We start from the raw sequence: 26,287 nt of genomic DNA, 5'->3' as shown, positions 1-26,287 counted from the left end.
TGGGTTCCTCATCTGTAAATGGAGGTAGCCATTCCTTCAGGGGCATTGGGAAAATTAAGGGAGCATGTATACAAAATAGTCTAGCATAGAACTGGCACATGCAATGCTATTATCAATGACCAGCCACATCCAGCGTAATATGTCCTGTTCTAGCAGATCTTAATAGTTATCAATAAAATGTTAAAGGATTCCATTTATTTTTCATTCATACATTTCACTATAAACACAATTAACAATCTTATTCTATCTATTAAGATACAATCCCTAAGGAACCCAATGACTAAACTTCTGAGTGATCAAACTCCTGAGGGAGCAGTCAGTCTAACTGGTTCAAAAGATGGGTTGGAAAGGTATAAGCACTTTCTGTCAAAGGTCTGTTCTTAGACTCAGAAGAGCATGCAGTTCTAATAAAGGCTTTCATACACATTAATTTTCAAATAGATGAAATACATTAAACATTACACATGATAGGGAAACAGTGATTCATTTTTAAAACAGAAAGAAAATAAACGGTCAGAAAGGCCTACAGTCTCATCCCTGAAATATGTCAGTATCAAGATTTATAAATTGACAGGCTTGGTTTTCTCATGATCACTGGATGCTTGGCACACATATTAGCTGAAGAGACCTGTGAAAACCTCATCTAGCTGAATATTAGAGACCACACTTGAGGGTTTTATCTTGCTAGAAGAAGATAGCAAATGGCACTCTGGAGGCTTCCAATGATCACAGCTGGGCCTGTGGGCTTTGAGGATGACATGGGCAGGGAACTCCTGGGTTGGATGAACCCATAGCAAGACGTACGATTGAAACTGCAGTACCACAGCCACCAGAGACATTAGTAACAACTTCAGGGGGCACTATTTACAGATACCGTGGAATGAATGACGACTCCTTGTGGAGTTGTGCAGTGTGGTGGTCCTATGCAGAACAACAGAGGAAAGGGGAGGATATCCTAGGTAAACAGGTAGACAATACATTGTCTAGACTGTGTGGCTTGCCTGGGTTGGCCAGAGTCTAGCCTAACTATTCAGGCCAGTCCATGGCTCTGCTTGGTGGGTGGAGTTATCTGCTTGGTATGTCTGGAGTTATCAGTCCCTCCAGAGTGGTCAATGTTTCTAGTTTATCAGTATGTCCAGAGTGTTCTTTCTGTCTGGCAATCTCAACCATTGGTCATACCTCTGGATAGCTCCTGTACCTTTCCTAGGCCTGTATGATGTTTCTCCAGCTGGACGTACAAACTGAGGGTAGTCATGGTTAAGCTTGGAGCAGGGAAAGACTTGGGGTGGTTCAACAATTCCTTCTGGGACTCAGGGTCCTTTGGCCCTAGCAGTGTCCCATTAGCCTGGCCCCTTAAAGGAACTGTCTCCACTGTGAGGCAGGGATATACATCAGCCAGCTTCAGAGGGAGACCCAACCCACTCCAGCGTGTACTCCAGGTGACTTGGGCAAAAGGGCACCCTCTCCCTCAACCACAGCTTCTCCCCAAACCAGCCTTTCACCCCAATGCAGCCTTGCCTGCTCCCCGACCTCTATGGACCCAAGACCTGCCTTCTGCAACCTTTCCACCTTTGTACAGAAAGGGCAGGTTAGGGCAGATCTGTGATAGCCACAGCCATCCAGTCACAAGGGAGCAGAGTTCTAGAGTCAGATACTGTGGATTTGAGGGGCTTCTTTGCCACTTACCCAGCTGTATGACCCTGGGCAAGTTGTTTAACTTCCCTAAGACTTTATTTCCTTGTCTATAAAATGGGGGTAATAATAGCATCTACTCTGTAGAGTTGTTGATAGGATTAAAAGAGATAATCCATGTAAACTACAGCATAACCTTGGGCAAGTTACTTAGCTTCTCTCTTCCTCAGTTTCCTCGTCTTTAAAATAGAATGAATAATAGTATCTATCTCATAAGGATGTTATGAAAATTAAGTGAGTTAAAATGTGTAAAGCACTTGAAGCACGGATAGTTACAGAAGTGCTATATAGGTGTTTGTTAAACAAGTCAATGTCAGATTGTTCTTCATTCACTCGGCAAATATCTATCAATTACCTATTATATGCCAGACATTGTTCTTGTCCTTAGGGATGCAGAAATGAACAAGATTTCTTACTTTTGTGGAGCTCAGAGTCCAGTGAGGTAAGACCAACAATAAATAAGCTAACAATAAAATACACAAGGCAAATATAAAATAATTTCCAGGGAGAAATGAAGCAAGGTAATAGGAAAGAGAGTGATGGGGAGAAGGTGTGGGGCAGTGTTTCATAAGGTGGTCAGAGAAGGCCTTTATGAGAAGACACTTAAGCTGGGACCTGAGTATAAAAACAGAGAGCCAGATCTTGGGAGACAGGTTTCTAGGCAAAGGGAAGAGATAGTGCAAAGGTCCTGAGGTATGGTTGGAATAGAATAAGGGGAAGAAAAAGTAGCAGGAATGAGGGCAAAGAGGGAGACAGAGGCATGACCATGTAGGACCCCGGGGGCCAGGTAAAGGAGTTTAAGTTTTATTATAAACACAATAGGGGATCAATTTCATAGTCCACTGCTCATTTTACATAGGGGAAACCAAGGCCCAGTGATGGGAAGTAATTGTCCAAGATCACACAAAGAATTAGCAGCAAACCTGGGATTAAGACCAATCTTCCCTCATCCCCCAGCATCATGCATTTGATTCCTGGTCACATCATATTCTGTACAAATTATATCATAGCATAACATTGCAGATTCATTGAATACAGTTTTCATGAATGAAACTGATGACCTGAGAATGGGTTTCAGGTCATTTATTCATCAAGTCCTACTGAGCACATAATAGTGCTCAGCCCCATGCCAGATACTGACGATGGGTAAGCACCACAGAGTTCCTGCACAGAGAGGCACTGAAAGCTGCCAGCCCAGCCCGTCTTTTTCAGGTCTCCTTGTAAGGACAAGGAATTTTTGCACTGGTAGGTAGGACGTGGGAGTCTGGCAGGAGGAAACTGGAACTTGGTCTCGTACACAAGCAGGCAGATGAAATATCTATCCTCTGGACGTCAACTTGACATAGGGAATGAACGATATGTTCATTGCCTTCTCAAGGGAACTAAAGGAACAGCACTTATTTGTAAGGGAATGCCATCTCACATTGCAGAGTCCAGTATTAGCCAAAGAGAAAACATCAGCCTGGTGCTGGTTTGTTCAGACTCTACTTCTATAATGCTCCACTAATTCAATCAAGCCCACCTGGGACATCCTGTAATTCCCTTCCCAGAGCTTAAATAATCTGGTATTTTCAAAAAATATTATAATACTTATTTATAACAAAAGGTAAATAAGTTTAGAATGCATGAGAGGGACAAACAATTTGGCTTACAAAATATTGGTTTATGACATGTATTCTTTTGGGGTTAAATAATATATTTACTTTGTAAATCGTTAAGAGAAATTATAAGATTATAAAGAAGAGATTTAAAATTACCTGTAACCCCACAACAAAATTTTTTTTTTAAAGCGCCGTTTCTAGGTGTGAATTGTGGGGAATTCAGTTGATTGTCTTATATCTGTTTGTTTATTTATTTATTTGTTTATTTATTTATTTAATTTTTGGCTGTGTTGGGTCTTCATTGTTGCATGCAGGCTTTCTCTAGTTGCGGCGAGCGGGGGCTACTCTTCGTTGCGGTGCGCGGGCTTCTCTTGTTGCGGAGCACGGGCTCTAGGCCCACGGGCTCAGTAGTTGTGGCGCATGGGCCCAGCTGCTCCACGGCATGTGGGATCTTCCTGGACCAGGGCTCAAACCTGTGTCCCCTGCATTGGCAGGCGGATTCTTAACCACTGCGCCACCAGGGAAGTCCCACACAACCAACTATTAACTTTATAGTTTTTCTACTGTCCTTTCCCATGCATAGAAAAAAGTTAAACAATTAAGATTATATTATATATACAAATGTATATCTTGTTTTCACTCTAAAATTGTGAATATTTTACCAACTCATTAGATATTCTCAAAAAACATGATTTCACTAATTCCTGTATAGTATTCCAATAAAAATACATACTGCAATTTATATAGTCCACCCCTACTGTAGCAGTCCCCAAAGTGTGAAGATATTGTAGCATTTGCTTAAAAAAATAAAATAATATTTAACAAAAAGTGTTCCATCGTCAAATAAGTTTTCAAACTCTGGTTCAAACAGAAATTTACAAGTTTCTTTTCAGCAAGACTAATCTCAGAGCCTTATTACATCAATATGTATTGGACTCTCCAAGGGAATGTGGTATGCAGCATTTCCTGTTTGTTCATGGATCCCTTTATATGTGGAGCATTTCACTGGATCCATGCTCTATAGAACATAGTGAGATACCACCACAGTGTAGACATTTAGGATGTTGCAGTGTTTTACAAATCATTTTGCCATAACCATACTTGTAGAGACAGCTTTGTGCACTCATCTGGCTTTCTCTCTAGGAGAGATTCATTGGACAAAAACTATTGCAGAAAAAAAATAGAGTTCTGATTCTGCCCTGTCTAGCTTTTTTGCTGGGTCTCGATGGACCCCATCTCACAAGGGACCCCAAGAAAAAGAGTCTTGGTATGAGTTTCTTTCTGAACATCTCAAGGTCTGTCTCTCTGTAGTAGAGGTCTGTTTGGTTTTGTTTTAATAATTTTTTTAACATCTTTATTGGAGTATAATTGTTTTACAATGGTGTGTTAGTTTCTGCTTTATAACAAAGTGAATCAGTTATACATATACGTATGTTCCCATATCTCTTCCCTCTTGCGTCTCCCTCCCTATCCCACCCCTCTAGGTGGTCACAAAGCACCGAACTGATCTCCCTGTGCTATGCGGCTGCTTCCCACTAGCTATCTATTTTATGTTTGGTAGTGTATATATGTCAATGATTTTTTTATTTTAGAACGATTTTAGGTTTTAGGTAAAAACCTGGAAGATAGATAGTGCAGAAAGTTCCCATATACCCAACATCTACTTTCCCCTATAATTAACATCTTATATTAGTATGGCACATTTGTTACAATTAGTGAACCAATATTGATATATTACAATTAACTAAAGTCCATGCTTTGTTCATATTTCCTTAGTTTTTACCTAACGTCCTTTTTCTATGCCAGGATCCCATCCAGCATACCATATTACATTTATCAGATCTTCCTTGTTTTTGATGGCCTTGAAAGTGAGGCATTTTGTAGAATGGCTCTCAATTGGGATTTGTCTGATGTTTTCCCCATCATTAGACTGTGGTACTGTGTCAGAGGTCAAGTCAGAAGTCAGAAGTCAAGTGCCATTCTTATCACATCATATCAAGAGTATACACTACTAATATAACTTATCACTATTGATGTTAACCTTGATCAACAGGCTTCAGATACTGTTTGTCAAGTTTCTCCACTAAAATTACTCTTTTCTCCCTTCTCATACTGTACTCTTTGGAAGGAAGTCACTGCGCAGAGCCCAGACTTGAGGAGTAGGAGGCCATTTTCAAATAGAAGAAAGAGTTATTTATTTGTGCATTCATTCTTTGAATGATTTTTTTGGGTCCATATATTGTTCAGGGTGTCATGGATTAAATGTATTAAATCCAGTCCTTCTCCTCTAAGACCTTAATATCTATTTGGACACGTGGTCCAGGGATGATACCATATAGACAAAATGTAGCATTGACAACTGTGAAAGGCGTTTGCTTAGAATTCAGAATTCCCTCACGTTATAGAGAAAAGCAGGCATCAAAAAAGTATATGGGGCTTCCCTGGTGGCGCAGTGATTGAGAGTCTGCCTGCCAATGCAGGGGACACGGGTTCAGGCCCTGGTCTGGGAAGATCCCACGTGCCGCGGAGCGGCTGGGCCCGTGAGCCACAACTACTGAGCCTGCGCGTCTGGAGCCTGTGCTCTGCAACAAGAGAGGCCACGACACTGAGAGGCCCGCGCATCGCGACGAAGAGTGGCCCCCGCTTGCTGCAACTAGAGAAAGCCCTCGCACAGAAACGAAGACCCAACACAGCCAAAAATAAATAATAAATAAATAATAAATAAATTTTAAAAAAAAGAAACACATCTCTACATAGCCATGGATCAAAGAAAAAGTTATAAAAAAAAAGTATATGATAATAAGGGCATTCACTTCCCAGTAAAACAAGCATAACTGGTAAAGTTATTTTTTAAAAAGCAACCATTTAAAATTTTCTCAAAATTGTCCTAAGGCAATATAACAAGTGAAGAAATATTTATTTAAGAAAATCTACTAAATCTTGGTAAGAACACTGAGAGTCTGTGGCACTTGAGCCATAACCCACTCCCTCCCTATCTCCTCTCCAGCTGAGCCTGACAGGGTTCCTTCTCCTTTCAGCTCCCAGTCAAGGGACTCAGTATCTCACCAGGAGGAGCAGGACTCCAGCATTTATCATTCCCCCTCCCCAGCTATGAGTTGCAGAGGCTAAATTCCTGGTAAGCATGGCCAAGAGGAATGGTGAAGGATCCTTTCCTTCACCCAGTCCCCACTCACAGGGCAGAGGCTCTACCCCAAGCATCACTGGATAAGAATACGGGGGCCCCAATTGCCCTTGACCCCACCTCCTCACAGGGCAGCGATCCCACACCGGGAGAGGCAAGCAAAGAAGAACAGAGACTACTGCCCCCACCAAGCAGCTTCATCATAAAGCATGGGTGTCATTCCAAGAAAAGTGGTTCATTGTCCCACACCAGCTCTGGAGCTGTGGCTCAGAGATTTTTGCCCAGTGGCAGGGGCAAAAATTATGAAGGAATGACTGATTCTTGGAAAACATATTTTAATACACTACCAGAGTCATAGTCCTAGAAGAAGAAAGATATATAAGCAGTAATCAGGCCTCATTATCTCACAGCTAACTGAACCCCACCTCCATGGACACACACACAGAAGGTCCAAGAACAGCCCATCCTTTGGGAGTGAGAGTCCTCTGTGGGCTCAGTCACAGGTCAAAGTGCTATCACTCTAGAGAGCAGTGAAGGGGTGGCAGACCTAAAGTGGGACCACACATCTCCAGCCTGGGGTTCTAAATGCTTGATTACCTTTTCCGTATGTCTCTTCTGGTGCTCCTTATTTTCTGCCTTATTAGTTTAAGAAATGGGGCATGGACTGTGAGGAATAAATGAGCTCATGGAAAATCCCTTTAGCCTATAACTGGCGCACAGTAGGTACCTAATAAATGGAAGCCACTATTACCTCTCCTACTAGATTGAATTTCCTTCAGACTGTAATTCTTATTCTAGGTAAGCAGTTCTCAATCTCATGAAACCTGTTCTCTTTTTTTAATACACTTTGTGACATCTCCATTATTATCCTGAAATGAAATTCACAGATAATGAAACCCACCTACACACATGACTTCAAAAACATCAGTATAATGCTCTATGACGTGAAAAAAATGAAAGGAAAATAATTTATAATTATTCACATATTTATGTAACATGTAAATCAATATGTAAATCTCAGACATTGACAACAGTAGAACACATAAGATGAAGTGGTCAGTATGAAATCACCAAGAAAACAGCAATTACAAATGCAGACTGATACAGAAATGCTGTATCAGTGACTAATACTCCGAATGTTATTGATGTTGCTAACATGATTTTTCAAAATGGAGAAAAACTTATATAGTCCCTAAGAAAAGAAGTACAATTCCCTCTCAATTTACACTGTAGTTTGGTTCCTGAGAAATTCAATGTCTACCAAAACACCTTATGTCATGTAAAACAAATTTTGATTCTAGGCTCCAATAACTTATAAGCAAGTTTTTCACCTACATAAATGTCCAGCAGGACATTTGAAAGTCTAGTGACACACAGGAGCATTTTTCATTATGAGGACTGTCCTACAATTGTATTCCTGGATTCTACCTGCTACGTGTCAATAAGAGCCCCCACTAACTCTGAAGTAATACTTAGGTTATGATATCTTCTCATTGAGAACCTTTGGAATCACTGATCCAAAGCTGAAATCATAAGCAAAAATGTGTGTGTGCGCACAAGTGCAATGTTGATTCGTGCCTGTGTGGCGGTGCATAACTTTCAGATTCTCAAGGAAGTCCATTATCCAAAAAGGACTAAGAATGCCTGCAGGGATCCTGCAGCATACAGCTGTCTGTGTCCTCATCCCCACGATGCACTCAGACAAAATAGAAGTATGTCACTGAATTGGACAGGATAATGTAGGTGTTGCCCAGCAGCATGAGGTGGGTGTGAGGTTAGCTCAGTTGGCTGGCAGAACAGAACATGCCTCTGCAGGGAGTCGTGTAGTTTATTGTTTAAGAGGGCTGGCTCACATTGCCTATTATTGTACAGCTCTATATATGGAGATTTAATCCCTCTTCTTGCTGCTTCCTCCCTCCCCAACCAAATAAAACTTCTGTTTTTACAACCAATCACATTCAAAGGCTCATTAGAGTCGTCCTTTGGTTAAGGCCCTGAGACTCCAAGAAGCTCCTGAAAACATGCACATCTATTTCTTGAGAGGAGCACCACAGCAGCACTTCATCCAGCACAGTGCCACCATGCTGGAGCAGGTATTCAACCAGGGAGTGGTGAGCAAAAGCAAAGAGTAAGGCACTGAGGGCTGGGCCACAGGATAGGGAGGTGACTGAAGGCTGGATGGGGAGGCAGGCAGAGAAATGCCAGGAGAATGGGGGTGAAGGTGCTGCCCAGAGAGAAGGGGAAACCTATGAAAAGGAATTTTCAACAATTTACACCAGCCTGTTCTGATCAATTAAAAAGCCAGTCACTTGGGCTTCAAATGCTAGTTACAGTGGTTAAGTGAGTAGGCTCTGCACTCAGAAGGTTTAGGTTCAACTCCTACCTCCACCAGGTACTGTGTAACCTCTTTATGCCTCAGTTTCCCCTTTTGTACACTGGAGAGGATGATAATACTTACCTCATAGAGTTATTAAGAAAATCAAGACATGTAAAGGGCTTAGAACAGTGCTTGATGCACTTAATAAGCGTTAGCCTTTAATGTGTACCTACTGTAAACAGCACCTAGAACCCTATGTGTACGTTGCTTTGAAAGAAGGAAGAACCTGAGGGTATTGGTCTCACCGACCCCCTTTTGGAGGGTCTATGATTGGCATCATCTTACTTTTAACATTCAACAGATACTTTGTGCCAAACCCCACTCTAGGTGATGCAGAGGCTGTAAAGATGAACAAGCTAGCTCCATGGCTTCAATTATTACTTACATCTAACAGCTCTCAAATCTATAGCTCCAGCTCAGACGTCTTTCCTGAGCTCCACAGATGTCAACAGATTCTTGCCGAACCTTTCCACTCAAAATGCCAACATGTACCTCCATGTCACTATGTCAATGAGAAAACTCACTTCCACACACCTCCCAAACCTGTCTATTCCCCCGTGTACTTTACAGAAGTTAATGGCACCATTATGCACCCAGTCAACCAAGCTAGATACCTAAAAATCATCCTTGAAGCCTTGTTCACTCCTGACATCTCCTCATCAAACTAAAGCAAGGGATTCTACCTACTAGATACCCCTCAAATACATCCATATCTCATAATACCCCCCTACAACGTTCTCCAGTGATCAGGTGCAATGAACTTTTAAAAAAAATATCATGTCACCACCCCGCCACACACACATACACTTAAATATATACAATGGAATATTACTCATCCGTAAAAAGAAACGAAATTGAGTTATTTGTAGTGAGGTGGATGGACCTAGAGTCTGTCATACACAGTGAAGTAAGTCAGAAAGAGAAAAACAAATACCGTATGCTAACACATATATATGGAATCTAAAAAAAAAATGGTCATGAAGAACCTAGGGGCAAGACGGGAATAAAGACGCAGACCTACTAGAGAATGGACTTGAGGACACGGGGAGGGGGAAGGGTAAGCTGGGACAAAGTGAGAGAGTGGCATGGACATGTGTACACTACGAAATGTGAAATAGATAGCTAGTGGGAAGCAGGCGCATAGCACAGGGAGATCAGCTCTGTGCTTTTTGACCATCTAGAGGGGTGGGATAGGGAGGGTGGGAGAGAGGGAGATGCAAGAGGAAAGAGATATGGGGAGATATATATATATATATATAGCTGATTCACTTTGTTATAAAGCAGAAACAAACACACCATTGTAAAGCAATTATACTCCAATAAAGATGTTAAAAAAAAAACTTCTATGGAACAAAGTGCAAATTCCATAACCTGGCCAACAAAGCCTTCTTCATCTCTTTCTCTCAAGTTTCATCTCAACTATGACCCATCCCATTTCCCTGGCACCTTCACTCCTAATGTTTCAGCCAGACTGCCCTTCCTTCACTTCTTCCAAGATGTCAAGTTTTTTCCCACCTCAAGACATTCACCAAGCTGTTTTCCCACACCCACAACTAATTCTTACTAGTTATTCAAGTTTCAGATAAAATAACACATCATCAGCGATTTCTTCCCTAACCCCTCAGATTAGGTCAGACCTCCAAGTTAGGTGCTTTTACTCCCTAACATTTATCATGCATGTTTAATGCCTGTCTTCTCTAGTAGGTTATAAACACACTAGGGCAAGGACCATGCTTTAGTCACCATTGCATCCCCAAATACCTAGCATAGTGTCTTTGTACACAGTCAGTCCTCAATAAAAATTTGAGATGAGGAAGGAAGGGAAAGGAGGAAAGATGGAGGGAAGAAAAGAATGAGGGGGTGAGGGAAGGGGCAGAGACATTTTAAGAGGTAGGAAATAAATAAAACAAGTTCCCTGATCTTGGGGAGCTCCTAGAGTGGGGCAAGCAGACAATTCCATACAGGGATATAAGTGCTATGGCAGAGGTGTGTACAAGGTGCTAGGAGAAGTCAGAGGAAGAAGAGGACACCCCGTCTGGTAGACCAGGAAATGCTTCACAAAGGAGAGGACATTTGGGCTGGTTCTTTTTCTAACAGCTTTATTGAGACGTAATTCACATACTATGCAATTCACATATTAAAGTGTAAAATTTGATATTTTTAAATATATTCACAGAATTGTGCAACCAATTACCAACAATCAAGTTTAGAACATTTCGTCACCCCAAGAAGAAGCTCCATACCCCATTAGCAATTATTCCCACTGCCCCTTCCCTCCAGGTCTTGGCAACCACTAACTAATCTATTTGCTATCTCTATGGAGTTGCCTATTCTGGACATTTCATATAAATGGAACCATATAAAATGTGGTCTTTTGTGTCTGACTTCCTTCACTTAGCATAATGTTTTCAGTGTTCATCCATATTGTAGCATGTATAAGTGCTTCATTCCTTTTCATAGCTGAATAGCATTTCACTGTGTGGATGTATCACGTTTTGTTTATCCATTCATCAGTTGATGGACATTTGAGCTGTTTCCACAATTTGATTATTATAAAAAAGCTGTTATGAACATTTGAGTACAAGTTTTTGTGTGAACATATGTTTTCAATTCTCTCTGTAATCTATGGAATTGCTGGGTTATATATTTAGTAAGACTATGTTTAACATTTTGAGGAACTTCCAAACTTTTCCAAAGAAGCATCACCATTTTACATTCCAATCAGCAGTGTATGAGGGTTCCAATTTCTCCATATCCTTGACAACACTTGTCATTGTCTGTCTTTTTTATTATAGCCATCCTAATAGGTGTGAAGTCGTATCTCATTGTGGTTTTGATATGCATTTCCCTGATGGGCAATGATGCTGAGTATTTTTTCATGAATTTATTGGCCATTTGTATATCCTCTTTGAAGTTATATATATTCAGACCATTTGCCCAAGTTTTAGTTGGGCTACTTTAATTTTTATTGAGTTGCAAGTATTGTTTATATATTCTGGATGCAAGTCCCTTATCAGATATAGGATTTTCTACATTTCCTCCCATTTTATGGATTGCCTTTTCACTTTTTTGACGGTGTCATTTGAAGCACAAAAGTCTTTAACTTTGATAAAGTCCAATTTATCTATTTTTTTTCTTTTGTTACTTGTGACTTAGGTGTCATATCTACAAACATTGCCTAATCCAAGGTCACAAAGATTTAAGGTCATAAAGAGCACTCTTCTGAATGTGTAGCCCATCTTCTGGGCTGGTCCCGTTAATTCCCATATCCCACCCAGTTGTCTTCTCCTGACCACAATATTCTATACAGTACTTTCTGGTTTTCTTTTTTTAAGTTATTTTCTTTTTAATTTTCAGTTTATATTGGAGTATAGTTGATTAACAATGTTGTATTAGTTTCAGGTGTGCAGCAAAGTGATCCAGTTATACATATACAAGTATCCATTTGTTTTCAGATTCTTTTCCTATTTAGGTTATTATAGAATATTGAGCAGAGTTCATTGTGCTATACAGCAGGTCCTTGTTGGTTATCTATTTTAAATATAGCAGTGAGTACATGTCAATCCCAAACTCCCACTCTATCCCCCCCCCCCGCCACCCTTCCCTTTCTGCTTTTCTTAATTCATTAGGTACTGCTTTGGGGACAATAAAAATGGCCTCTTTAATTCCCTGCTCTGCATTGATCAAGCCTTAGGCAGCTGGTTCTGTAGATACCAGCAAAGTGATAAAATTGATTTCCCCCATTACTTACATCTATGCTGACCAGTGTCTCCCCACTTCACAGAGTTGTTGAGAACATTTAATGAGATAATAAGAGGCCTCCCCTGACCACTCCATCTAATGTAACTGCTACTCAATTCCCTCTGTATTATATTTCCCTATTTTATTTACTTTATAACAGAATCATTACCTGACATCTTATTTGTTTTCATGTTTATAGTCGGTATCCTCCATCATCTAAACAGTAGATGTCATTAGTCATCATCTAAGACTCCATCGAAGAGCAAGAATCAAGTTTGTCTTGTCCATTTCTATATCCCTAGTCCCTAAAACACTGCCTTGTGTATAGTAGGTCCTCAATAAACATTTGTTCAATGAATGAATAAATGAGTGAACATATAAGGCAGCTATTATGGTGCCTAGTGCATAATAGATGCTCAATAATTATTAGTTGCTGCTGTTCTTACCATTACTATCATTATCATCATCAATACTGCAAGACCTGAGCTACATCAATAAAATGAGACTTTACTGTAGTCCTTATTTGCTGTGAACATACTGGATTCACTCTGAGAATAAATGCTATGTAGGCCCTCTAACTGATTAGGTGGCCTTGGGCAGGTTGCATTTCTTTCTTTCCCAGAGCCTCAGGTTCATTCATATATGTATATGGCAATATTGTATAGCGCTTCCATGCACAGGCTCTGGAGCAGATACCTGGGTTTAATACTAGGTTTTGTCTTTTACTAGTGACGTGATCTTGGACAAATTACTAATCTCCTTTAGCCTATGTTTCCTTATCTGTAAAATGAAGATAATAATAGTATCTAACACCACAGGGTGGTTGTGAGAATTAAATGAGATAGTACAGGTAAAATGATTAGCACAGTACCTGACACAGAGTTAACATTCAAGTAATAACTATAACCCAAAGCCTTAGCCTCTGGTGGATCTTATGAGAAAGCCCTCATCTAATTATGGCAATGCAGGTCAGTGGGTGGAAAACTGCCAACTCTCAAATGCCATTCCTGGCTTGGAGATCATGGGATGTCTGTTTCTGCTGCAGATAGTGCCCCTGGACATTTGATCACTATTTCCTGGTGGTCCACTTTTTCCCATTGGCATCATGATTTGTGCCAAGCCAAAAGAGCAAGGGAAATTGAAAGTCACATTCTCCATTCTGATGCACACCCCACATCCCTGAAACTTCCTCAATCAAAATATCATTGTGTATGTGTCTCTAAAGCCCAAGATAAATCATTTGGACACTGTTCCTATTCAAGATTATCTGCAAACATGTTCACCTCCATCAGAGGAAATAATTAAAATCTCACATACTTTCTTATAGCAATATTCTTTTGCACTTGATTCAGTTGGATGATCATGAAGCTAATACCTCACATTTGTATAGCTTGATAGCTTTCAAAGAAATTTCACATTTGTCACTTGGAAGAATACAACCAACTGCAGAATGAGGAGAGTTAGAGTCATTCAGCCACTTTGAAACTGAATAAAGAGATACCACAGACCTGACTTCTAGTCTGGAGAATTTCTCTTTGGTACCCTAACTCCCCAGGGAAGACAAAATAATTTACTCCTCTCAAAAGCTGGAAAGTTATCTCTTCATCTTGTAACAAAATCTGCCTGCTTTTCCACTGAGCAAATTCTAGCCACTTTCCAAGTAATCCATATGTGGTCCTCAGTGTGGGCGAGCCTGCCAGATTATTGATGCTATTCCTCTGCATGCAAACTGCACTCCATCCCTCTCTGTCTTGGTCTTTGCCAGTCTGACCCATTTGTCAGTTTTCAATCTTTAGTTATCACTCCCCACCCAGGCACTTATTATAAACTGCCTGTACATTTCCAACTTGTCCATCTTCTGAGCCTCTGAATCTACCACATGAAAGGGTCATATTTCTCCATTTCAATTTCTGCTAACGGCCTTAACAACACTTCATGGGAACAGAAAAGGATTTCACCTTTCAAAAGGTGTCGATCAACTTTCAACAAGTTCCCCATTAATTCTGACTGTGTTTCCAAGGATTAATCAAGCAGGACTGTTGACGTTCACTACCCTGGGGCTGCTTCATGATGTGCAATGTTCCACTGGATCGTTTCTGCTGTCTGAAGGCCACTTGTAGTCTGGCAAGTTATATTTAATCATAATCATCCTGTTTGACAAACGGTTTTAGGGGGCGGGTCATCTCCCAAGCACATTAGCTGTCCTTTTACAATTGAGTAGCACCCCTGAGCTACCAAACCATCCCCCTTTTTGTCAAAAAGCCTAGATCAAACTTTCCAAGCTCAGGAGTTATTAAACCTTCCCCGGTGCTATATCATGCTTCTGGTGTGTTTGGGGGAGTTGAAGAAAGGAGGTGCTCGACATGTAGTGCTCATTGAGTTGGTGGTGGGGGGTTGGAAAATAGAGCAGCATATACACGGAGCCTTACAAAGGAGCCTTTTGGTTCTTGCAAACAGGGTTCTGGGACAAGACCAGCAAAAGATCTAAAGAATTGTTCGGAAGGGCTGCAAGCAGCTCATATGACATTTTGGACACATATTCCTTATTCACTGTCCCAACTCTTGTTCCAGCAGACTTACATGGGAAAACAGGAAGAAAGTGAAGATCACTGAAGGGAAAGTGCATCCATTTGTTGTGTCAGACTTCTTGCAAGTCTATGGTGAGACACAGTTGGAGACAGACCAGTCTGTGCCCTCAAGCACTGTAGTCAAGTCAAGGAGACAGACAAGTAAGTAATTATACATTAGAAGACAGTGGAGACTTAACTATTAAGAGGGAAATGCTGGGTGCTGTGGAAAGACAGAAGAGGGCTACCTAGGAGATCAGGGAGGATCTCTTTGAAGAAGTAATACCCAAGCTGAACTCTGAAGAATATCAAAGAGGTAAACCAGTGAGCGAAGGTGAGTGGGAAAGAAGAATGTTCCAAACGTTGAGAATAACATGTGCATTCAGACAGGAGATAGAGAGAGAGAAGGAGGGAGAGAGAGAGGTGGGGGAATATGCCTGGTACAACGTCACTGAATATGGCTGAAGGTCAAAGATGAGGCTAGCATAGTGTGTGGGGATGAGACCACAGAATTTCACCTGCATAGGCTGTGCTGGGAAATGAGCTGGGATTTGAATAGCTCTACAATTTCTGTTTTCTACTGTGTGTATAGCATTAGTATGAGGTTTCTCAGGGCCATAAGAAGTGAAAGAAATTGAAGATGCTGTTCCTGTCCTCAAGGTGTTCAGAGTTCATCTCGAGTACAGAGCCCAGATTTGAAAAAACTTCAGAAGTCTACGAGGCATAGTGGCAGGGATTTGGTGTGTCCATAAGGCCTAGATATCTACATAGTAGGTGGAGGCACCTGAGTGAGCCCTAGGGAGTAAGGAAAGACTTAGGGAAAGGAAGGAGCCTTACTCAGAAACTCAGTCTCCTTCAGCTCCCTCACACCAGCCTCTTGGCCCTAGAACCCTGTCTTCTTAGGGTTAGTAACATACCCCCAGCAAGCCAGCTAGGGCCCTTGTAAACACTGTGAGGCAGACACTGACCTTCAGTAGCTTCTCCTAATGCTCTGAGCTTCAATATAATTATCTATAAAATAAGCACAGGTAAGAGCAGAGTTGGTTGCAGTCAACCTGAAAGTTCTTTCCAGAGAACACCTTCTACACCCTGCTCTCTAAGCACTTCATATTGCCTCCCTATGGTGGTAGTTTGTCAACATAATCAGCATTAATTTTGTCCTTCCGTGTACGCTGTTGCTCTTCCCCTATACAGAGGTAGAGTTTATTCCTCAAGTCCCCTTAAATCTGGGCTGGCCTAATGACTGCTTTGACCAACTGAATAGGGTGAAAGTGTCATTATGACAAGCTTAGCCTTTAAGAGAACTGGCAGTATCTACTTCCTATGCTTGGAATGATCCTTCTGGTAACCTCGCTGCCATGCTGTGAGAAATCCAACCTAAAGGGAAAGGCCACATGTAGGTGCTCTAGCCAACAGCCACTGCTAAGCTCCCAGCTGAAATCCAGCATTAACTGCCAGCCATGCGAATGAGCCATCTTGGCTGTTCAGCCCAGTTAAGCATTCAGGTGACTGTAGGCCCAGTTACCATCTGATTGTAACTGCATGAGAGACACCAAATGATAACTTCCCATCTGAGCCCACTAAAATCCCAGAACCATTAGAGATAATAATAAATTGTTGTGGTCAACCACTATGGTATCATTTGTTAGGCAGCATAAATCTCAGTGCCTTGCTGTTGGGTAAATCCAGGGCTCAGTAAACATTTTCTGTAAAGGATCAGATAGTAAATATTGGATTGACCAAAAAGTTCATTCAGGTTTTTCGAACATTTTGGCCAACCCAATATTTTTGGCTTTGCTGACCATACATCTCTGTCACAACTACTCAATTCTACCACTGTAATGAGAAAGCAGTCACAGACAAATGGATGTGGATATGTTCTGATAAAATGTTATTTACAAAATCAGGGGGGAGGGCTGAGGCCTTTGCCATAGTTTGCAACCTTTGGGCTAATTGGATAAAACAGTCACCAAGGAGTATTAAAGACTGATAACTAGGTAGGCCTTTCCAGTAACTTTAGCCTTTTAGCAGGAGTTTTCTTGGAAACACAAAGCTTTAACCCAATGTTTCCCAAAATGGATTTCGTAAGACAGGCATTAAGGGAGGGAAATGTGTTGTTGACAAATAAATTTCTTAAAGCTCTGGATTAAATCTAAGTTATACAAGATTTTATACTGCCGGATTCCTCAGAGCCTTTACATGCTTATCCCAAAGAAGTACACTGTTTGAATTTCAGACCCAGTGCCAGGCTGCTGGGGGAAAATTTTTAAATGAGGGAATTTGGGGTGTCAGTTCTTCCTATATGTAATACCAGAGCTGCTGCTTTTATCTCACCTTCTTTCACTGCTCTTCTTCAGGCTCACTTTCTCTATAACACCCCTGCTCTACCAAGAGTATGCTGTTTTTGTTATTGGCATTTACTCTCTTAAGGCCTTGGCTTCCCTGATATGTAAAGCTAACAATTCTCGCAATAACTGTACTCCCAGGCCCCATTTCAAATTGGAGGAGCATTCCTAGCAGAGTGAAGAGTTAGAGTAAAGGGCCTAAAGAGGCAGTGTGCCTGTTGTGCTCATGGAACGTCAAGGAGGCCAGGATGGCTGCAGCAGAGTAAGAGGGAGAATACAGGGAAATGAAGTTAAAGAGGTAACCAGGAGCTGGATTTTATAGAACCCTATAGACTATTTTAAGGACCCTTATCTATAGTTCTGAATGAAATAGGGAATCATAGTGAGGTTTTTGCAACAGAAAAGAAGCATGATCTAACTTAGGACATAAATGCATCATCCTGTTTGCACCAAAATACAGAAACTCAAAATAAATGAAACAAAAATGGACAGAGCTGAATGAAGAAATAGACAAATCCTTAATTAGAGTTGAGGACTTGAACCTTCTCCTATCAACAACTGGTACAATTATTAGATAAAAAATCATCAAGTATATAAAAGATCTGGAAAACAAAATCAACCAGCAGGTTCTAATTGACATGTATAGAACACTTCACCCAGCAACTGCAGAATACATACACATTCTTTTAAAGAGCCTATAGAATATTGGCCAGGATATATCATATCTTGGTATATAAAACAAGCCTCAACAAATTTAAGAGAATTCAAATCATACAGAGCAGTGTTCACTAACCACAAGAGAATCAATCCAGAAATCAATAACCAAAAGATAACAAAAAAATACCCAAACACTTGGAAACTAAACAACACTCTTCTTAATAATCCATGGGTCAAAGAGGAAATCTAAAGGCAAATCAAAAAATACCTTGAACTGAATGGAAATGAAAATACTTCATATAAAAAATTGTGCTAAGCAGCTAAAGTGCTGAGAAAGAAATGTCTAACACTAACTGCTTACATTAGAAATAAGGAAATGCCTTAAATCAATAGTCTAATTTCCTACCTCAAGAAACTAGAAAAATAAAATAAATCCAAAGCAAGGAGAAGAAAGTAAATAATAAATACAAAAAGAGAAATCAATGAAATTGAAAATAAGAAAACAATAGAGAAAATCAATGAAACAAAAAGCTGTTTCTCTGAAAAGACCAATAAAATCGACAACCATTAACAAGACTGAGAAAGAAAAAAAGAGAAGGTGCAAATTACCAATATCCAGAATAAAACAGGGAACATCATTACAGTCCCTGCAAACATCAAAAGAGAATAAGGGAATACTATAAATACCTCTATACATATAAATTTGACAACTTAGATGAAATGGATCAACTACTCAAAAAACACAAACTATCAAAACCAAGTTGAAACAGGCAATCCGAATATACCTATAATTATCAAAGAAACTTAATTCATAATTTGAAACCTCCCCTCCCAGAAAAATTCTCCTACTAAACATTTAAAGAAGAATTAACACTTATTTTACACAATCTCCTTCAAAAAATAGAAGGAGGAATCCTTCCCAACTCATTTTATGAAGCCAGTATTACCCTGAAACCAAAAACCAGGCAAAGACAGTACAAAAAAAAAAATAATAAAGAAAGAAAAAAAGAAAAGAAAAAGAAAACCAAAGAACAATATCTCTGATGAACCTTGATATAAAAATCCTGAACAGATTAGGAAAAGGATTTGCTTTTGTTTTCTTTTTCATTTGTCACCATTCTTGTTAGTGATTGTTTTTGATGTTTAAGTAATAGTAGATGTAATAAATTTTATTGAATAAGAAAAAAAAATCCTGAACAGAATATTAGCAAACTGAATCTAAAAATGAATAAAAGGATTATATACCAATAACAAGTGAGATTTATTCCAGGCATGCGAGGCTAGTTCAATATTTGAAAATCAAATAATATAACTCACTATGTCAATAGGCTAAAGAAGAAAAAGCATATGATTATATAAGTTAATGCATAAAAGACATTTGACAAAATCCTACACCCATTCATGCTAAAAAACTCTTAGAAAAATAGGAATAGAGAGCAAATAGCCTATAGATCATTTGCAGGAGAATTGATGTGTTTACTATGTTTACTCTTCTAATTGTAGTCTTTTAATCTATGAACACAGTATGTCTCTCAATGTGATATGAGCGTGTGCTAAAGAGCATTTACAAAAAACCTACACCTAACTATACTTAATGATGAAAGACTGAATGCTTCCCTCTAAGGTCAAAAACAAGGCAAGGATATGTACTCTCACCATTCTTATCCAACATAGTACTGGAAGTCGTAGCCACTGCCATTAAGGCAAGCAAAAGGAATAAAAGGCCTACAGATTAGGAAGGAAGAAATAAAACTGTCCTTATTTGCAGATGACATGGTGGCCTAAGTAGGAAATTCAAGGGAATCCATTTTTAAAACTGCTAAAACTAATAGGTAGTTCAGCAAAGTCACAGGATACAAGATCAACACACAAAAATCAATCGCACTTCTATATACTAACAATGAACATGCAGAAACTGAAAATAGAAATACAATACCACTGGCAGTCACTCCAAGGAAATGCACTTGACGAAAAATGTACGGGATCTGTATGCTGAAAATAACAAAATGATAATGAAACAAATTTTTAAAAGAGCGAAATAAATGGAGGGATATACTGTGCTCATGGATTAGAAGACTCACTACACTAAAGTCAGTTCTACCCAAAATGATTGATAGGTTTAATATAATTCTTATAAAAATCCATGTAAAGTTTTATGTAGACTTAAGAAAGCTTATTCTAAAATTTATATGGAAAGGTGCAAGCCCTAGAATAGCTAAAACAATCTTGACCAAAAAAACAAAGTGGGAGGAATAACTCTACTCAACATTATAGCTACAGCGATCAAGACTGTGTGCATTGGCAGAGGAATAGACACATAGATCAATGCAACTGAATAGAGAACTCAGAAATAGACCCACCCAAATATGCCCAACTGATTTTTGACAAAATTTCCAAAATGTTTTAATGGAGGAAGGATAAACTTGTCAACAAATGATGCTGGAGCCATTGAACATTCATAGGCCAAAAAAAAAAAAAAAAACCAACAGCAATAACAACAAAAAAACCCTTCAATAAACCTCACACCTTGGGACTTCCCTGATGGTCTAGTGGTTGAGACTGCACGTTCCCAGTACAGGGGACCTGGGTTCGATACCTGGTCAAGGAAGTAGATCCTGCATGCCGCAACTAAAGAAAAAGATCCCACATGCCGCAACTAAAAGATCCCGCCCGCTGCAACTGAAGATCCCACGTGCCACAACTAAGATGCAGCACAGCTAAATAAATAATTTTTTAAAATAAATTAAAAAATAAACCTCACACCTTATCCCCCCTAAAAAAACCCCCACCAAAAACACTCAAAATGGATCATGATCAAGCACAAACACCAGTTACCAATGCCAGGAGAGAACTACAACTTCATAGAAGATAGCAAAGTTCATAACTACGTCAACCACCAGGATCTTGGTATCAGAGTCTTCAAAGAAAACACAATACAGTCAAGCAGTGGTTGGAACAACACTTTACTTACCTGGACAAGTAAGAGCAAGACTAGCTCCAATAGTGGGTGTTGGTCCCTCTCAGCAACCATGGCAGGGAAACTGGCCTACACACACCCCTCATGTCCCCGCAGGGGACAGATATAGCAATGGGGTTGGCCGGGTGCCATATGACGCACACACTTAAGCAGAAAAAAGGAGTCGTATTGAGTCTGAAATAGGGAAACATATTCCCACACAAGGCAATAAGAATGGCACAAGCTGTGAGGGTTTCTTATCTTTTGGTTAGGAAGTGTTCTAGGTCCAAGGCTCTGAGTGGGCAAGCCTGGGGAGGGGCGACAGGTCAGCAGTGACTGCTTTCCCAACAATGGACTGAAATGTAAAACTATAAAACCTTCTCTAAACATTAAGAGAGAATCTTCAGGGTCTAGAGCTAAGCAAAGATTTATTAGGCTTGACACCAAAAATGCGATCCATAAAAGGAAAAATTGATAGATTAAACTTCATCGAAATAGATAAGTTTTGCTCTGCACAGGACTCTGTTAAGAGGATGAATCAATAAGCTGCAAGGTGGGGGAAAATATTTGCAAACCATATATCTGTCAAAGGACAAGTATTGTGAGTACATAAATAACTCTCGAAACTCAACAGTTAAAACAATCAAATTAGAAGACAGGCAAAATACATGAACAGAGATTTCACTGAGGAGGATACATAGATGGTAAATAAGTACATCAAAAGATGGTCAACATCATTAGCCATTAGGGAAATGCAAAATAAATTGCAATGAAATATCACTATATACCTATCAGAATGACTAAAATTAAAAATAGTTGACAACACCAAATGCTGCCAAGGATACAGGGAAATTGGGTCACTCATATACTACTGGTAGGGATGTAAAATGGTACACTCTGGAAAACCGTTTAGTAGTTCCTCAACATGTTAAATATAGAGTTCCCAAAAGACCCTGTGTTATATAAATGAGTCAAAGATGGCCTCAGTGTATTGGCCCTATGTTGTTTATTTCTTCAAAGCAGGCCAGCACCCACTCTATCAAAAGCACATCAGTGCCAAGCTCTAATTTTTATACAACCAGATTTTTAGCCATTTTTAGCCTGCTTTGCATATCCCACAAGACTACACCCAACATCTGTTAGCTACAGATTAAAGCCCCGAAGCCACTGTTGTCCTTCAGAGTCCTCTGACCCAGAGAGTCTGGGAGCAACCATACTGTTGAGCAACATTATCTAGACATGTAAGCTCTATCTCTAATCCTCATCTCCCCTTGAAATCCCCTTGCCATCCACCACTTAATAAAATAAAAAGGGAGAAATTTGGACCCAGAAACAGATGTTCACAGGAGGAAGATGATGTAAATATGGCCATGTGATGACATAGGTAGATGGGACTGATGCAGCTACAAGCCAAGGATTAATGGCCACCACCAGGAGCTAGGAGGAGACAATAAAAGGTTCTTACCAAGAAAGAGTCTCATAGGGAGCATGGCTCTGCCAACACCTTGATTTTGAACTTCTAGCCTCCAGAACTGTGAGACAATAAATTCCTGTTGTTTTAAGCCACACAGTTTGTGATACTTTGCTATGGCAGCCCTAGCAAACTAATAATCCATGGAATATCACTCAGCAATAAAAGGAAAGAACTATTGATAAACACAACAACTTGGAGAATTATGCTGAGTAAAAAAACAACAAAAAAGCCAATTCCAAAACGTTACATGCTGTGTAATTCCCTTTATATATCATTTTTGAATGGACAACATTTTAGAAATTAAGGGCTGATTAATGGTGGCCAGGGTTTAAGGACAGGGCAGAGGAGTAGTGTGGGAGGGACGTGGGTATGTCTATAAAAGGGCAACACAAAGAATCTTTGTGGAAATGTTCTGTATCTTGATTGTGGTGGTGGAGACATGAACCTACATATGTGATAAAATTGTATAGAACTTAATACACACACACAAATAAGTACAACCAAAACTGGGAAAATCAGAATAAAATCAGTGAACTACATGCCAATATCCTGGTTGTGATTTTACACGGTAGATTTGCAAAATGTTACCATCTGGAGAATTGAGCAAAGTGTCAGTGGGTCTCGCTGAATTGTTTCTTACAACTGCATGTGACCTACAATTATCTCAATAAGGTTTTTCAGTTAAAAGAAAATATCTCTTGGTTGTTAAGAACAGATTTTAAATAGAAAGAGTGACAGAAGGGAGAAAGTTAGGAAACTTTTGCAGAAATCCAGGAGAGAAATGGATGTTGGCTTCAACGAGGAGTATAGCAGTAGGGTTGAATCAGTAAGGAGATGTAGTTGGATTCTGGATATATAGTATTTTGAAGGTAGAACAGAATTTGCTGACAGATGCATGTAGGATGTGAGAGAAAGAGGAGTGTCAAGGATGACTTCAAGGTTTTAAGATGGAGAAGGCTGTAGGTGGAGAGGGTTTGGCAGTAGAGTTGGGGGAGGGGATTAAGATAGTAAAGCTAGGGGACTACATATCATCAAGGGAATAATTGTAGATAGAGAAAAGGAAAAACTAAGAACTGAGACTTCAAAGAAGGTTCTTAAAAGCAGGGACTCAAAAAAGGTATCTCAAAAAGTTTAGGTTATCTATCCAACTATGAAAGTATGGAACATCCAAGTGTGTGGATTCACAGACTAGTTGCAATTAGGAGTCTGCAGCACACAAGCTGAAGATTATTGGGCTAGGATATCTTGAGTTGGGGCATGGGCCTCATGATTTGAGTTTATGTGCCACCCAAGAAACCCAGGAGAAAAGTACCCTCCTTCCCCTACACCCACTTCTCCCAAAAAACCCTCAAATGACACAAAACAAAAAAACAGCATGTCCAAAGTGGCTGATTTCAAAATCTGTAAAGAAATCCCTGAGTGGGCAGAGACTCACTGTGTAAATATTGTGAAGAACTACTTCATTCTGCCACCTGATCTTTCCACTGGGAGCTTGGCTGTTTCCCCCAGATCCAGCCTGTCAGTCTTATGGTTGATACAGACTCCAGGAGATGTGCAATCCTGGCTGCCACCCTCCCCATCACGCTTCTCACCCCATCTGTTGGCTGGTTCTTAATTCTCTGTACTGGTATTAGAAGTTCCCTCTGGGAACCCAATTAGGGCGTGCTCACCAAGCAAAACTAATGTGCCCTCTGTAGGAAGTATATACAGCAGTGTTCAACATGTTGGTTTGATGGGACTTGAAGCAGCAAACAGACAGTGTTCCCATAACGCCTGTCACTCTGGGACAGAACCATAGGGGGAGTAGAAATAAGGGAGGAAGGGAAAGAGAATGGGGACACTTTGGGACACAGCTGCCACCTACTGCTGCTCTGCCATGCCTAGAAAAGCAATGAAAGCTGAAGGCATTTGCTCAGTTTGCTCGGCCCCTGGTGAGGCCGCAATATCTCTAAGCCAGTTAGTTACATAGAGGGTGGTAAGGTTGCTCAGTCTGGAGAAGCGAAGCATGGAAAGAGTTAGGGAGGAGACAGGAGCTATTTTCAGTTTTGAGGAACATGGCTGTCACTGTTGGTGACCTGGGAATGAGGGAGAAAACTGGTTTTCTGCATTGTGGCTTCAAATCTCAGACCTAGTAATGTCAGCAGGGTATGGGAGGCAGAGGAAATAGGCTTAGTTGGGGACAAACCTTTCTATAGCCAGAGCCTTCTTGCCTATCAACCTGCCTCTCTACCCTTGGTATAGGTGGTTGGTGCCTTCTAGGGAATTCCATGATTGCAGACATGAGGGAGGAGGTGCAGAGGACCAGAATAATCTGGGACACTGGTCAAAAGCACAGATTCTCAAGTCCCACTCCAGACCTCCTGAAAAAGATTCTCTGTAGGAGGGCTCTGGATATCTGTATTTTAATAAGCTCCCCCAGATGATGCTGATCTGAAGCCTATCCACACAGTAGTTTTTGAAAATCCCTGAGCCAGTGGCCCTTTAAGACCCTTTCCAACTCCAAGAAGCCAGGACTATAGTCTTTAGCCCCAGTGCCAGCCAATGTAGCCTAGAGAGAGTGGGTCTAGGAAGAAGTTGCTTTGCAGAGCCAAGGAAAAGGAGACAAATGTCTCCAAGGAAAAGACTTTCAAGAGGCTCCAGCTCTCCTGGTAAGGGAAGGTACAGGAGTGTCAGGAGTCACACACCACTCCTGCCTTTGGTGACTACATTTTAAGCATTAATAATAGCTCACATGCTCACATATACTGAGAGTCTATTATGTGCCAAACACTTTGCTTAGCACTTTACATTCCTTTTCCTTCCTTATAATAACCCTCTGAGATAGATATTATTATTGCCCTATTTTATAGAACAAAAAGCTAAGACTCAAAAAATAAATAAACTTGCCCAAGACCACATGGCTCTTAACCACCATGCTAGGCCTGGGTTGCCTCACTCGAGTAATAAAGGAGCACTTTGGCAAAGGCCTTTTGGATTCATTAAAACTAAAAGAACCACACTCATGATTGTACTCTCAAGTCCCAGGCAGAATTGAAGGGAAGGTTTGGGGATGTCTTGGGTTTTATTAACCTTCAAGTCCTACCTGCTTGATTGTATGGGTGATTGCATACCTCTGTGAAGTGGCTTTTCTGTCTGCCCTGAGTCCCACCACTTTCCTGCCTCCACACCAGGACCCACACTAATCTACAAAGTGCCTTTGTGAAAATTAGAAAAAGGTGTCCCTTCTAATACATGTTGCCCAGTGGGCACAGGGCTTGGAGAGCAGTTTGAGACTTCAGACAAATTAGAAAAGGAGGCACTCTATCTCTCTGAGTGGATGCACCTCTGCATCAGTTGTATAGCTTAGGAAGTGGAGAATGGGCTGGATTACAGCCTCCTTGAACTCCCTTGGCCTTATACCTTTTTACAGGGTCCAATCTGCTCAAATCTACACAGCAGACCTTGTGGCCACCCTGCCCAATACTTCCTCTGGTCTCTAGCCCCAAAGGTTGCCTAATCTCAGGGAGGTGAGAAAGGAGGGAGCTCCTCACTGAGGGAGACATTGGAGAAGAGAACCAGAAAAGAGCCTATTGATCTTCTTGGATGTGTAGATTAACATTTTTTGTCAAAATTGGGAAGTGTTCAGTCATTAGCTCTTTGAGTATTCTTTCTGCCCCTTTCTCTTTCTCCTTTCCTTCTGGGATTCCCATTATGCATATGGTGATACATTTGATAATGTCCCACAAGTCTCTGAGG

The 26,287-nt window shown here is 40.5% G+C and overlaps 1 protein-coding gene across 2 annotated transcripts in view; it reads right to left on the bottom strand.

The window, feature by feature from the left end:
• The window catches only part of ARHGAP36 (Rho GTPase activating protein 36), a 174,829-nt gene that overhangs the window by 105,844 nt on the left and 42,698 nt on the right, over positions 1-26,287 (bottom strand). For both annotated transcript variants that reach the window (XM_036839099.1, XM_036839096.1), the window contains exon 3: positions 20,059-20,114. The gene's annotated coding sequence lies outside the window, so the exon portion shown is untranslated. The remainder of the gene's footprint in view (positions 1-20,058; positions 20,115-26,287) is intronic.

Source organism: Balaenoptera musculus, chromosome X (assembly GCF_009873245.2).
Source record: "Balaenoptera musculus isolate JJ_BM4_2016_0621 chromosome X, mBalMus1.pri.v3, whole genome shotgun sequence".
NCBI classification, from domain to species: Eukaryota; Metazoa; Chordata; class Mammalia; order Artiodactyla; family Balaenopteridae; genus Balaenoptera; species Balaenoptera musculus.
This window is presented reverse-complemented; position numbering and strand designations above follow the sequence as displayed.